The sequence below is a fragment of the Mytilus edulis genome, chromosome 11 (genome assembly GCF_963676685.1).
Source record: "Mytilus edulis chromosome 11, xbMytEdul2.2, whole genome shotgun sequence".
Taxonomy (NCBI): domain Eukaryota; kingdom Metazoa; phylum Mollusca; class Bivalvia; order Mytilida; family Mytilidae; genus Mytilus; species Mytilus edulis.
Window position 1 is genome coordinate 61216002 of NC_092354.1, and position 16724 is coordinate 61232725.

Below are 16724 nucleotides of genomic sequence, written 5' to 3' on the forward strand. Positions count from 1 at the left end.
GGCTTAACTCATCAGATGGATAAAATTACAAATACTACACAAACAAGTGGACGTGGCCGGATTCTTGTACATCCCAACAACATCACAGCATCACTAACGAGACATTAGCCGACTTTTTGAAAGCTATTATTATCTTACATTTATAAAAATGCATACTTTCGATTAGCGCAAAGGTCAAGTCAAAATATGCACGAGATGTTTAAGACAGGTTTCATATCACTTCTTGACTCGTTCTTATTTTTTTAAACTGGAAAGTCTGAGTTTTAATTTTTCAATAAAACAACATATAAAAAAAACCGGTAGATTAAACATTTCTGTATTAAAAACATACATAGAGACACAGGTTATTGCTGCTATTATAATATCATTATAATATAATTACTTACTTAAAGGAGTAATACCACACTGCGCAGTTGTTTCCCCTATTTAATAGTCTCTTTAAAAAAAACTGTGCAGAATTTGCCTTTGTTTCAAATAAATAAAGAAATACTTGGCAGGTTAAAGTTTTATCCTGTGTTAGGGCTCATCTTTTCCATATGTACAATTTATTAACCATGTAATTTCAAGTTTACATGAAATATATTGATATCCTTACACATGTTACAGTCTTCAAAATTCATACTTTACAATGTATACCGTTATGGCAAAGGTCTAGTTGGACGCTATAGAATATGTTTTTCAAAGATGACTATACATATGTTACAAATGTCGTAACCACAAACAATCCCATCATCTTTCCTCAAATATGACTTACTATATTAAAATTGTTAACAGGTTTGTAATTAAGTGACTAATACGGAGGGTGCCAATAACGGTGAATCAGGAATCCGGAGCACCTGAAATACCCCAAGTTTTGGTGGGGTTCGTGATCCATAGTTATAGTTTTTTTCATATTTATGTTGTTTGCCTTTTTCTTTTTATTGTTGTGACTATATCAATTTATTTTTGACATATGAGTTTGATTATCATTTTGGTGTCTTTGGACTCTCTTTTATTCTTATAGTACTCAGTGGTGTATTGACATGATGTAAGAATACTATGCTTTGGATAAATCGACAAGCTCAGTCTGATTTATAACGTTATACGTACAAGCTAACTGACCACTTGACCCAATGCAATGTTCAAAATTAGAGCAAATATGTGACGTCTCAATGATGTTTGATCTAATCAACCAGCTGTACACACATATGCAATGCCAGAACGGTACCTCGATACCACTCTAGTGATTGTAATACAATCACGACCTGCCAAAATGAGAGCTTGCAAGTTTCAAGTTTCAAGTTTTTTATTTCTCAAAGACCCCAACAGGGGTATGTGAACAATAACAAATACTACATAAGTATTCATAATATAACAAAATAACAAAGTATCAAAGTAATGCAGTGAACATTATAAACATTCATTAACATATATACATTTGAAAAAGTAATGCATTTAAAGGAAGACAGTAAACTTCAAATGGACATATTAATGGCTGAAACAATATTAGTTTAATTAATAACAGCTAGTACAATTTTACAAAATTTTGCAATTTTAAGAACAACATTGTAAGAGTCAGAATTAAATAATTCATAAAATTTGTCAGTATTATGGTTGGTAATAAGATTACAAGGTAATAAAGATTTCCTTTCATTATTGAAAAAAGTACAATTAAATAAATAATGATATTCATCACCTAGTTGGTTTTTGTTACATATGTCAGAAATTCTGTCGTCACGTTCTATACCCCAAAAGCGACCCCTTTCAATAAGGAGTCGATGATTTAGACATCTTAAATTGCATAAGGCTTTTTTCAAATCATCTGGTAAATTAAGTAAAAAAAATTCTAAACCATGATTATATTTAAAATTTTTGTAGTTAAGACATTTTGGTGAGTTAAAAATAGTTGTATACCAATTCTGCTTAAATTGATCACATAATCTCTGTTTTTACAAGTGTTGATAAATTTATATTTGCGGATAAACAGTATAGTACTTAATTAGTATTAATAATTGGATAAGATGGATAGGGAAACCTCAAACAGACACATTGAGGCAATGTATGTCATGCCACTTTAATTAATAGTTAACAATGGTTGATCTATATATAGGGTTCAACTTTGACGACCTTCTTGAAAGAGTTACTTGTAACTTTTGTCCAATATTATTTGATTTTCCCTATTTTTGTCTCAGGTGCAAACTAACGTTGTAGCATGCAAAACACAAGAATGCTAAAATATTTGTGAAAAAGTCTTTGCATTAAAGAAAGAATTCGAAGGTCTGGATACAACATAGCTTGAACTAACAGTAAAACAAATATGATTTAAAGATACTCTTACAAAATAAAACATAATCGCACAAGTTTTCAAGTAAAACATAATGTTACTGAAAGAAAACCCGATCCATTTCTCTTTTCCATTTTTTCTTAATTGTAAGCTTAATAGTTTGGCCATTTTTTGTGATTCATACAATATCTCATCAATTCTTCTATTAGAGGGACTATCGATATTATAGCCTTCAAGAACACCTTCAATCGGTGGATGTACTTTAGTGCCGATTTGTTGATACATCTGATCAAATAGCTTATTAATACGGATATTTTCCATTGTTCAGACATCTGATCAAATAGCTTATCAATACGGATATTTTCCATTGTTAATCCGAACTAGTTTTCGGTGTATACCTACTCAATAGAGTTGTCGTTCTTGTATTATTATCGGCTGCAGGAAAGTTCATCGACACAGGCAAGCAGTTGAAACCTCATAAGTAAATATTGGGTATTTGCATTCGACAAACTTATGAATAAGTACTGCAATTTAGCTTTAAAATTAGCAAAGCAATATATAAGACAGTTTGCTTGACTGTACATCACAATACTTACAGGGAAAACGGTACTATTTATTCTGCCATACATGCCATAGGCGACAATTCTAACTATTTAAACACTTTCTATAAAATTTACCAGTTTTTATAATAAAAACCTGGATAAAACAGTTATGTGTGCTGTTAGTACTGTATTCTAAAAATTGAAGCCAAATAGTATCATGACCAATTCGCCGTTTCAGAATCTAATGCATCCTGTGTAATATTTCAAAAGTGTACACCTGTTCAACACATAGAAACTGTGTGGTTCTCCATTGAAGGGGGTAAAGATACAGAGGTAAGGTAAGGTACACCAAAACGTCCTCATTGGTTAAAAATGCCATAAACAATGGAAATTTAACCAATGACGTGACGTTATTTTCATTTTGGGGTACGAACAATGAAATTACCCATGATGCTTTAGATTCTGAAACGGCCAATTTCCAACAGAGCTTGTTTAGGGTTATGTTATCCATGCCCACCGTCATTTTGCACCAAATTTATGAAATTTTAGAAGCCTTTTCGAATAATTCTCTAGAAAATATTTCAATAGGTTTTAAAATTTATATTGTAAATTTACACACTGCAGTAATTCATAGATAAATAAAAAAATATATTGCACCCTTACATCCAATCACAGCGCTCCTAAGTTGACTTCCTTTACCTGTCTTGGGTACACAAAAGGCCAACCTAATGCTGGGAAAATGTATTACTACTGTTTTCCCTATACTGTAACTGTGACACAAAGCTATAAAGAATTCTTATGACACCATCAATGCAATAATGGGTTATTGTGGAAACCTTGACTATAATTCAGTGTTCTCCCCAGGCCCTTAAAGGACCACGGGCCCGCGATGTATAATTTTCTGCCGCGGTGGTATCGTTCTTGCCGCGATGTATAATTTTTTTCCGTGGTGCTAAAGTTTTCGGTAAAAAAATCGTATTAAAATCGGTAAAGTTTCAGATGACTTCAACTTTACATCAAAATTGACCAGTTCTAACCAGTTTAATCCAGTATTGACAAGATGATTGTTTACACCACGTGATCGATTTACCTGTTGAGGTTAACCTTGATGATTGGATTTAATCGATGTACATGATTCTTTTGTGTTTTAATTAATTAAGAGATCATAATTTAAATAACAGACTTGTGAGGGACAAGCAGACATTTATTAATGAACCCTATTACGCCAGTCTCAAGTCAAAATAATTTGCCTTTTAGGAATTAATTGTGGAGTTACTTCCCCTGATTTTGCTAATTACAAATAAATGCTCCTCACATATAATTTCTCATTGCAAATAAAAATAAAGTACAAATTGAATGCAAAATTATATTAGAATGTTACATTAAGGATGAAAACATTCTTAGAACATACCAACAAAAATGTTTTGCAAATTATTTTTGAGAATCATACCATTATTGATGCACAGACATATTATTATAAATTGGTAATTTATACGATGTTAAAAATGTTTGACTGTAACAGGTCTAAAAAGCCTACTGCCACAACTCTAATACATTTCCACGCAGGACTAAAGCTAGGGATGAACCTTGTGAATAGAAAACTCTTTTGAAGTACTCTCCATGTCTGTAACAAAGTATTAATCATAAAAACAAATCTGTTGTTGTCTAAAAGAATCAGATCTAAAACTATGGAAAATAGCTTTTAATTTACTGAAGGTTCTGTATCAAAAATCTTGTTCAAAGTTCATTGTTATGGGGAATGTGTAGTGTAACTACAAGTATCGGGACAAAATGGCTTGATCAAAATATAAGAAGTGACTTTAGCTTAAAGACTAATTGTGCTTTCTTTTATTTATTCTTCAAAGATATTAAAGTATACAAACTGTTTATTAATTTACTTTTTCTACCAATAATTTTCTGACCCAAAGTCCTACAACACAGTTCCACAGTAAACAAAACAAAGGCAAACAGGTAATGACAAAAAGTAACAAGAATAAAAATAAGCGACGCAAAGCGACACAAAATACTGTAAAATTCATTTCGTCACGCGTTACCCTGGTGCTATCCAAAAATCCTGGGGAGAACACTGTAATTAATACTTGTATGTCCCCATTACTTAACCCTCTGGCTGCCAAAGGGACATTTATGGCTTCTACACACAAATCTTGTTGATTTGTGTAGAACGTCAAAGGTCCATGGTAACGTCACAATACTCGGGGGGGGGGGCACTGACAATGTCAATAGGAGGCGTCAAAAGGGCGATTTTGGCGGGAATGAAGCAAACTGAATAAAATGCTTTAAAAGTATACTTAAAACGGATGTAAAAAAATGATACAGGATCATAAGCTTGTTAGTACTATAAAACCAACTTATTTAACGTGTTTACTAATTATCTAGTTCGTCATTTTCATGTAAAATGTGGCATTCTTTCGAGAAATTTGTTTTACGTTTTTTTCGTACATCTATCAATCAGAATATCTCATATAAATCAAAAATCTTATCTCTGATAAATAATCATAAAAAAGGTAACTGTTACACTTGATTACGTTAAATATTAATATTCATTCACAATACACCATACACACTTTATTTAAAAGAACTGGATAATCTATTTAGGGCTCACACCACAATTGAAATCTCAGGATTTTTTTTTGTAAAAGTACACAAATGTTAACAGATGTACAGATTGCCATACGATATTTCAATACATTTTAAACCTGTTTCATCATGGAAGCACTGACTTAAAAAAGTTTATTTTCATTCCAAATGGGGACGTTAAATTAGTAGTAGACACAATGATTTCTATTCCTATCATGAAAGCACCAGGGGAAAACCCAGAATATTGAAATTCAGTTTCCTATATTTTTTAGGATCACCGTATTTGTCAAAGTTGAAACACAATACAGTTTATAAATACACATTGTGTGTTTCTCATGTTTCTTGTCTTTTCGTTGTAATCATTGATTTGATTGTAAAAAATGTATTCAAAATGTTCAAATAATTGTAATCATTTTGTAATCATTGTACCAAATTTAACTTGTGATTATTCTGCCTGTAATTGGTGTCTTTAATTGACAATAAAATATATTTGATTTGATATATATCACAGATATATTTTCCCAGTGGTAACCTCTATAATATTTCTACAGTTATATTTTTTCCGTAATCTATATATATGAGTTTCCCATTTAATCTTTTTATCATTGAAAACTACATCTAAAATCATCCCTTTATCCTTCATGTCCTTGGTTGCTATCAGACGCTTTACCTGTACAGTTGTTGCTAGGGTGCTTTCTTCGAGGTCCGCGTTAGAAGTATAAATAGTGGGTAGCTTTCAGTGTAAATTGTCATTCGTATCCGAGACGTTGAAAGAAGAAGAATAGAAAGGTTGGACCGATAATATTTAAGGACTAGTAGCAGGATTAGGGAGCTACCATTTGATTTTTATGGGGGGACTAGGATGAAAAATTTTGTCCTGCATTTTTTTTTAGTTGTAATCTCTGTCCTGCCTTTTTAGCTCACCTGACCTGAAAGGTCAAGTAAGCTTCTGTCTGTATCTGTATCTGTATGTATACGTTGAAGATACCAATTCTGGCTTTTACTCAACGGGAGAGAGAGACACCTATTGGCGGTGTTGGAGAGCAGCCTTGAAGCTCTCAACTGTATCTGCGCATACAATACGATCCTCTAGTTGGTTCCAATGTAGTACACTCTTGACGAAGAAAGAGTTCTTATATGGATCGGTGTTGCTTGGAATAGTATCTAGTGCCTTAGAATTGTTCTTCACTGAATTTGTCACTATATTGGCACATACAAAATTGTCAAATGTTTTGGGTTTGATTTTCCTCTTAGGTTTACTTTTTACAAGAAAATCGTCGGGATTAATAGCTGGGACCAACCCCTCAACCACTTTGTACAGAAATACTAGCCGTTGACTTGTTCTTCTTGTTTGTAGGTTGTCTAGTTCTAACTCAGCTAGCATTTTGGTGACCGACCCCTCTTCTCTAGACCTATAGTCGCCTGTGATGAATCTAGCTGCTCTGCGTTGTATTCTTTCCAATTGATTTATATCATGTTGTGTATATGGGTCCCATATTATGGCACCATATTCCATAGTTGATCGTACTAATGATATATATGCGGTCTTTTTGCAATCTTTTGGGCAGAAGCGTAGATTTCTTCTTAGAAAGCCGAGTGTCGAATTGGCTTTCTTGGCAACATTTGAGATGTGCGTGGTCCATTTTAGGTCTTCTGATATTTGTAAGCCTAGATATGGGTTGTGTTGGACTTGTTGTAGTACATGTCCGTCTAGGCTGTACATCTTCTGGCTTTTATTCTTAATGCTAAGTATATAGCACTTCTTTGCATTGAAGCGCATGCCCCAGTTTGTGGCCCATACTTCTAGGTTTTGGAGGTCTCGTTGTAGGAGTGTGTGGTCATGTTGACTATTTATGTTCCTGTACAGGAGGCAGTCATCTGCGAAAAGTCTGACAGATGATTGTACTGAATCTGGAAGGTCGTTTATGTGGCAGAGGAAGAGAAGGGGTCCTAGAACTGTACCTTGTGGTACACCGGAGTCAACTGAAGCTTCTTCTGATTCCTCCCCATCTACGACAGCTTTCATTTTCCTTTGGGTTAGGAACATCTCCAACCATTTGTTTAGTGGTCCTCTTATACCGTATTTGTTCATTTTGTGCAGTAGTTTGTTGTGTGGCACAGTGTCAAACGCTTTGGAGAAGTCCAGTATAGCTACATCAATTTGTTTTCCTGCGTCTAAGGCTTTCATGAAGTCGTGTAGTGTGACTAGCAGTTGGGTTTCACAGGAATAGCCTGACCTGAAGCCATGGTTTAGTGATGTAAGTACTCTGTGCTTCTCTAGATGTTTAAGTATATGTCTACAGATTATATGTTCCAGTAGCTTGCATGGTACAGATGTTAAGGATACTGGTCTGTAGTTTTCTGGTGCATGTTTGTCTCCCTTTTTGAAGACACTTGATATGTTTGCATTTAGCCAGTCTCTTGGTAATGTACCAGTGTTGATGGATTTTTGGAATATCATTGTAAGTCCAGGTGCTAGTTGTTTTGAGCATTCTTTCAATATACGGTTTTTAGCTTTTCTCATCACTTGTCGTCCGTTGTCCGTAAACTTTTACAAAAATCTTCTCCTCTGAAACTACTGGGCTAAATTTAACCAAACTTGTCCACAATCATCCTTGGGGTATCTAGTTCAAAAAATGTGTCCGGTGACCTGGCCATCCAACCAAGATGGCCACCATGGCTAATAATAGAACACAGGGGTAAAATGTATATTTTGGCTTATATCTTTGAAACCAAAACATTTAGAGCAAATCTGACATGGGGTAAAATTGTTGATAAGGTAAAGATCTATCTGCCCTGAAATTTTCAGATGAATCAGACAACCCGTTGTTAGGTTGCTGCCCCTGAATTGGTTATTTTAAGGAAATTTTGCAGTTTTTGGTTATTATCTTGATTACTATTATAGATAGAGATAAATTGTAAACAGCAATAATGTTCAGCAAAGTAAAATCTACAAATAAGTCAACAAGACTGAAATTGTCAGTCAACCCCTTAAGGAGTTATTGCCCTTTATAGTCAATTTTTAACAAATTTTCGTCCGTTTTTGTAACTTGTACAAAAATCTTCTTCTCTGAAACTACATGGCCAAATTAAATCAAACTTGGCCATAATTATCATTGTCGTATATAGTTAAAAAAATGTGTCCGATGACACTGCCTAACAAACAAAATGGCTGACATGGCTAAAATTAGAACATAGTGGTAAAATGCAGTTTTTGATTTATATCTTTAAAACTAAGACATTTAGGGCAAACCTTTCAAGATTTAAATGTCCATCAGAATAAGATATATCCCCTTGCAAATTTTCAGATGAATCTGACAACTCGTTGTTGGGTTGCTGCCCTAAAATTGGTAATTTTAAGGAAATTTTGCAGTTTTTGGTTATTATCTTGAATACTATTATAGATAGAGATAAACTATAAACAGCAATTTTGTTCAGCAAAGTAGGATCTACAAATAAGTCAGCATGATAAAAATTGTGAGAGTACCCCTTAAGGAGTTATTGCCCTTTATAGTCAATTTTGAACAACTTTTCATCATTTTTGTAACTTGTACAAAAATCTTCTTTTCTAAAACTATGGGCCAAAATAAACTAAACACCCCAATAGTCCGACACCCCATTAGTCTGACACGGGTATAATTGAACAATATCATTTAATAAAAAGTAAAATTAGGAAATACCAAACTCTGAAGAAAACGGAAAGTCTTTAGTCAAATGGAAAAATCAAAAGCCCAAACTCATCAAATTAATGGATAACAACTGCCATATTCCTGACTTGGTAGAAGCATTTCCTTATAAACAGTAGTTTAAATCTGGGTTTATAGATATATTTTCAAGATTTTATTCATAACCTCAGACTCATACAGGTGTACAAGAGGTCAATATAATACATATCAAAACAGAACAGACGAAACATAAATACATATTATATTATAAAGGATAATTGGTACATAATCATTTAAAGTATTTCATAATTTTTTCACAAAAATTTATAATTTCCTTTGAACCTGTACGTTACATATAGGCAGCAAGCCAGTTTTGTTCTTGCTTGGATTCATAACATAATAATATGGTATACACATTGATTTAAGATCAGTTGCATCAGCATTTTTACAGATGAACAATATATGAAACTCATCCCTATTCCCTCATTACATAATGGACATATTCTCTGAACCTCTCTCTTGCATGATAGTCGTGTAAAATTCCACTATATTGACAACAATATTTGAACAAATTAAAACAAACATAATAGGTAAAAATGTCAAAAATAGGGGTACAATAGTCAAATTGTGTTATAATCTCTACAACAACAAGCATGTAACAAGGAACCTGTGTCGCTTTACTGATATTTTTATTTATAATTGATGCAACCGTTATTCTTTTGCTTTAATTTCAGAAATATAAGTCAAAAACTGCATTTCCCCCCTTTGTTATATTTTTAGCCATGTCTGCTATTTATATGTTGGTTGGATGGCATGGTCACCAAACACATTTCTAAAACTAGATACTATAATGCTGATTGTGGCAAAGTTTGGTTAAATTTTTCTCAGTAGCTTCAGAGGAGAAGAAAAATCAATGAGTCAATTGACCATTTTGGTCATGTTTGACTTTGTAGATCGTACAGTTTAGCTCTATCTATCATAACATTTAAGATCATAACCTAAAACTGCAAAATTTCCTGAAAATTTACAAATTTCAGTTACAGCAACCCAACAACAGGTTGTACTTGTCTGAAAATTTCAGGGCAAATAGATCTGGCCATAAAAAAGAATAGGTATGTTTGCCCAAACGCTACCTACCCAGAAAAAAGCTGCCTACTCAAATTCTTTTATTGTTCTGATTTGAAGAAGTTTTTTTTTTTATCAGATAGGCATTAAGACTAATAGACACCCGATACTTCAATTTCTCTTTTTCAAAAAAAAAAAAGAAAATGCCTACCTACCTACCCACTGTCTCAACCTTTGGGTAGGGTTTGGGCAAACCAAAATATTTTTAATTGTGGCCTCTTGATCTAGAAAACAATTTATACCCATTTCAGATTTGCTCTTATTACTTTGGATTTAGAGAGATATATTCCAGAATCTACATTTTACCCCTATGTTCTATTTATAACCATGCCAGCCACCGCTTTGTTTGGCCGGTTCATCGGACACATGTTTTAAACTAGCTGATACCTAAATGATGATTGTGGCCAAATTTGGTTGAATTTGAAATTTGGCCCAGTAGGTTCAGAGGAGAAGGTTTTTGTTAAAGTTAACGGACGACGACAGTCAAAAACGCCAAATGCTGGGCAAGATGAGATGAAAAGGCATATAATAGACAAAGCACATTAGGAAAAAATGAACGAAGAAATACATTACCTTCATTTCAAGATAATAATATCATTAGTTAAAACTAATCCACCTGAGAGTCCTCATAATTATAATAACATAATTCATGAAGTACTTACAATATTATAATTTTGCTTAATGCACAGTGACAAATATTACATGCGAAAACAATTTAACAATAAATACAACAGGTAGGTACTGTAATAGATACCATCAGGGGTGAAAAAAGGTCCATGAAACTTGGAGTGCTGCTGGATGATAAACGTATATTTAATAGGGACACACATTTACCTTGCAACAGGCTCAGACAAAAGACTACCGACGACCCCTCATTGTTGCAATGTTTTTAACCTGCAGAGATCGTGGTACTCTCTCTACACGAGATATCGGATAAAACGTCACCTCTCTGACATTTGTGGAAAATTATAGACCTCGACCAATCAAACGGACATCCCATGCACCAAAGGTTTACTGCTAGTTGGTAAAAGGCAAAACTTGCCAAAGTGATCATAATTCTATTTTCACCTTAATTTTCAATTGATATCAAAACTCATTGATCTTGTCCATCAAATGACTGAGGACAGGTAATGCAACTTAGGAATATCAAGGTTGGTTGGTAATAGTGAAAATAATGGCATATATTTACTCAAACCAAATACAGAAAATCTGACTGAGGTGCCGAGTAGCGACCATTTGGTAAAACTAAATGTACTTTTTGAAGTTTTGTCAAATAACTAACATGGCGATACGCTACTTTGTGTTTCTCCCAAAGGAGGGAAATAAGAAAGTTAAGGCTCCAATTAGGCTTTACTGAATAAAAGTTTGTATGTAAGATGCGAAGTTGATTTGGTGTGGTGTATTATTGAAGAGTGAATTATTTAAAGCAAATACATTAAATAAAGGCAACAGTAGTATACCGCTGTTCAAAACTCATAAATCCATGGACAAAAAACAAAATCGGGATAACAAACTAAAACCGAGGGAAACGCATTAAATATAAGAGGAGAACAACGACATAACACTTAAATGTAACACATATAGACAAAATCCCACGAGAATAACAAATATAACATATATATATAACATCAAAACCAAATACATGAATTTGGGATAGACAAGTACCGTGACACGTCTTATCGCAATGTGAATTTACATTCAAAAATAAGAGAAAACAAACGACACAACGTACGTAATACACACAGAAACGAACTATAATATAACAATGACCATATTCCTGACTTGGTACAGGGCATTTTTAAAGGAAAAAATGGTGGGTTGAACCTGGTTTTGTGGCATGCCAAACCTCGCACTTTTATGGCCATGTGAAATATAACATCAAAATGACAACACAGGACTACAATATAAATAAATTGGAGAACACAATTGACAAAGAATCACACGAACAACAGCCAACAAAAGGCAACAAGTTCAAAATTTTAATACGCCAGAAGTGTATTTTGTCCACACAAGACCTATGTGTGACGCACAGATACAAAAGTTTGAAAGCCGAAACGAGTACAAAGTTGAACAGCATCGAGGACCAAAAGATCAAAAAGGTTGTGCCAAAAACGGCAAGGGTTTTCCGTTAAGTTACCAGAAAATCCCTATAATTTAGAGTAATTTATACTTTTGCAAACAGTAAATTTAATAAAATGAATATTCAAAAGATGTACATGATAAAGCTGAAGTATTAACTAATTACAGGAAACAACTGAAATACATTTACATAACCAGACATTTGAAACACAAAAGTAGACACATCCGAATACGTTTAAACCTCTACGCCAAGTGACGTCCTATTTGAAACTGAAAAATGACGAAAAAATGACGTCATTAGAATTAGTAAAACAGAGCATCAAAAAATGAAAAATGACGAAAAAATGACGTCATTAGAATTAGGATTAATTTAAGATTATATATTTGAACTAAATACTGATATTGCATTTAATAACAAAACACTTAAAATAGAGGTGAACCAAACAGAACTTTGTAAAGTTTGGTGCGTTCTCCATAAAGAATGTACTGGTAAAAAGAAATAATGAAAACAAGTAGTTTCCTGTAACAGTGTCAATGTCAAGAGAAGTGGAGTTTGTAGCTAAATTTATTTTCATGTCACATGTTTGTCTGGTTTGTTTGAAAGACAACCGATAAGTTGTGTTTTTAAAGATGCAACAAAGAACACAAATGAAAATAACTAAAATATAATTACAGAAAGTTTGCTGCTTTATGAATATGCAATTACAAATATTGTTGCTTATGTCATCATTCATGGACATGACGGTTTGAATACATGATCGGTAGTTAATTTTTGTCTACTGTCCAGTGGCAAATGTTTCTTCTTCTTCTTCTTTAGGTTTTCAGTAGTCCTTCAATGATCTGAAGATTATTTACTGTTTGCGCGCGCAGCGTGGCCTATATATATATATTTACAAAAACAAAGACAAAAATATATGGAAATAAATTTGAGTGCGTAATTTAACTTTTTTTTTTTAAAAAGGTGATTAAAACTATGTACATAGGCTAATAATGAGTTAGATGAATTTGTGGAGAACAGCTGGTGTGAGCTGTTCTCTAAAAGTGTCGACTGTGGCGACAGCGACTGTTTGCATCGGCAATAAGTTCCACTGAGTTATGGTATATGGAAAAAATGAATATTTATATGTATCTTTTTTGGTTGAAATGTGTCTAAAAGTATAATTATGGTTTTTGCGGGTTCTACTGTCTGATGGTATGAGAATAGCAGATGGTATAGCTACGATTTGATGTATTATTTTGTAGAACATTATTAATCTTGTGCGTGTTCTTCTTTCCTGTAGAGTTGGCCAGTTTAGGGTGTTTATCATATCTGTCGGGCTACTGATGTTATGGTATCTGTTACAGACATATCTGGCAGCTCGCCTTTGGACCATCTCGATTTTGGAGGTTTGTTCAACTGTGTGAGGGTCCCACACTGAACATGAATATTCCAGTTTTGGACGGACTAGTGCCAGATATGCCTGAGTTTTGATGTTCTGACATGATGTTTTTAAGTTTCTTTTTAAGAAGCCCAGAGATTTGTTGCCATTAGCTATGATGTTGTCTGTATGTTTTGACCATTTTAGGTTCGATTGAAGTGTAATGCCCAGATATTTAGCTGAAGAGACAAGTTCCAGTTTGTGATCGTGGAGGATATAGTCATGTTTGAATGGGTTTTTCTTCTGTGAGACTGTAAGGACTGTGCATTTGTCTGGATGGAAAGCCATCAACCAGTCTTGCTCCCACCTAGCAGCTGCATCTAAATCTAACTGGAGTGCATCACAGTCACTTTGAGATTTGATGGTTTTGTAGATGATACTGTCGTCGGCAAACAGTCTGAGCTTACTGGATGATAGGTATTCTGGTAGGTCGTTGATATATACCAAGAATAATACTGGGCCCAGGACTGTGCCTTGAGGGACACCTGAGGTGACTGGAGCCAGGTCAGATGACTCTCCATCCAGAACAACTGTTTGTGTTCTGTCATTTAAAAATGCAGCGACCCAGTTGAGTGTTTCTTTTTGAATACCATAATATTTAAGTTTGTATAGAAGTCTTTTATGAGGGACTTTGTCAAATGCTTTGGCAAAGTCCATTATAATTAAGTCTATTTGTGTGTTATTGTTGTTATTTGCTGCAAGCTCTTGTATGAATGAAATGAGTTGAGTTTCACATGATCGTGACTGACTATTCAGTTCATGTTCATCCTGACAGCACATGTCATCCATTTATATCGAAGTTTTAACCTTAATCAAGTTTTCTTTGTATAGAAATATGATAACCGATTGGACAGTATCACTATATATATAGATGTTATAAACTTAAACACACTCGTCATGGCTCTCAGTGTTCGGTAATTAAGTTCGTGTACTGTATATATATGAATCGAAATAGTAATGGTTGGAATCAATAGTCCCTCTTTATGGTAAAATGACAGTTTTTCCAGTTTTGACTGTATCCTAGACCTTATCATGTGTACACGATTCATTATGATGAGAGACTGCTAATGACATTTATTTTTTAGTAGAATGTGTTCCCATAATAGAACATATCTTAAATTAGTTTACCAAAACTTGCAAGGACCTTGGGTTTTCTTATATGGACGTAGTCATGGTACTTTTTCAATGGTAATATCAAACAGGTCACATGATATTATCTGTTTCTGTGATATACACATAAGCAATACTAGTTCAAATATCAAGATTCTACGAAGGAGTGTAGGGACTTGGGAAGGGGTCGTTCATATAGATATTCTTTAATTGATATGCAATTTTCTTTTTTCTTTATACTGTTTGCAATTATTCCCTGACCTTTATATTTCGGCGGTTATTTACCGTGCTTTGTCGGACTATTGGTGTGTCGGACTATTGGGGTGTCGGACCAATGAGGTGTCGGACTAATGGGGTGTCGGACTAACGGGGTGTCGGAATATCGGGGCGACCCCGTTTGAAACCTGCTGAGAAGAAATAGATAGTTTGGGTTTCGTGGAAGTTGTATAAACAGGGTCAGTGCTAAGATTTTGCGTTCCACATCTCTCACTATTACAGTGAGTATTTGCTGTTACGTACCCTGTTTCAACAGTTTTATAAATATCCTGGTATATTTTAATAAAGTTTCATACGTCCAACAGTTGAAATAGTTTCCATACATTCGTTTCAAACATTTCGTTTTCAGACCAGTTCCAAACCATCTGTCCTTTTTCAAACATTTAGGTTTCAGACAATAGTTCCAAAACGTCTGACCCGTTTCTAACATTTAGGTTTCAACCAGTTCCAAACCGTCTGACCAGTTTCGTACATTTAGGTTTCAGACCGGTTCCATACATTTAGGTTTCAGACTGGTTTCATACATTTAGGATTCAAACCGAAGTTTCAAACGGTTGGTTTTAGAAAAAGTATCAGACTGAAAGGGTTTTAAACAGGTTTCGGGGTTAGGTTGATAGGTGTTGAAATTCGTTTTATGTTGTATAGTATTTATTTCATATTTGATAGTGATAGTGTTAACTGTTTATTGACTTTAGAACTTTGGAATTGCTCTTCAAATCCCAGGAAACTGGTTAGAACCCGAGGATAATAATATCTAAAGGTCCCCGCCCGGTTATATGTTACATTTTTATCAACATACAAGTGTATGGTACTCTTCCCTAGAAAAAAAATTGAAATTAACAAATTTCAAAGATTATACAACCGTATTTTTGTGTCGTTTCTCGCGTTACTTTTCGCTTCCGAAGTGCATAACGCTGACTGATTTATAAATAATCGTCACCGGCAAATTCGTAATTTTTGCTTTAAAATTACAATGAATAAAACGGAAAAGTCAGAAGAAATTGCCGGGAACTGTAAGTATTTCTGTTGCAGGTGTAAAAACAGTGGTGTTACTATAGTTTCCAATTTCATAACGCTATTTTTAAATGGTTAATGACATGCTTTCTTATGATTGCAGTCGAGATGTTTAAACAGGTAAATCAATGAATATTAACATTTGAGTTTCGTTCTTCTTGTTAATTATGCTAGAAAATGATGTTATTGTTATGCATTATATTTCACCCAAAACAAAAGTCTATTTTTTAGGGGAAAGACGGCTTCAAGCCGTCAATCCCCTATGGGGTTGACCAGAGTGACATTATGTCACATCATTCATTTTGTTTTTATAGTGTGGAAAACCCCCCAACAAATCTTTCTGAGATTGATTAGATGGGGAGACATAAATGAATAGATTGACTTTAAACACTTTTTTACGCATTTCCCTTCTGTTTCTCTAGAAATTATCAAATATTGAGCTCTCCTTTGTAACCTTATTTACATATCTTTGACAATCTGGAAATTAAAAATCAGTATGAATAAATCCAACCTATATTATATTTTTAATATAGTGACGTCATTGTTGGAATGCCCAAACTACGCAGAAGCAGGGATATCCTTCACTGGTTATTTAAATCATTCTCAAAGATTGTGCACTAATTAAAAAATGGTA

At 34.0% G+C, this 16724-nt stretch overlaps 1 protein-coding gene across 1 annotated transcript in view; it reads left to right on the forward strand.

The window, feature by feature from the left end:
• The first annotated feature begins 2666 nt into the window (after window positions 1-2666).
• The window catches only part of LOC139495962 (uncharacterized), a 43893-nt gene continuing 29835 nt past the window's right edge, over window positions 2667-16724 (forward strand). The window contains exon 1 of the mRNA XM_071284390.1: window positions 2667-2744. The gene's annotated coding sequence lies outside the window, so the exon portion shown is untranslated. The remainder of the gene's footprint in view (window positions 2745-16724) is intronic.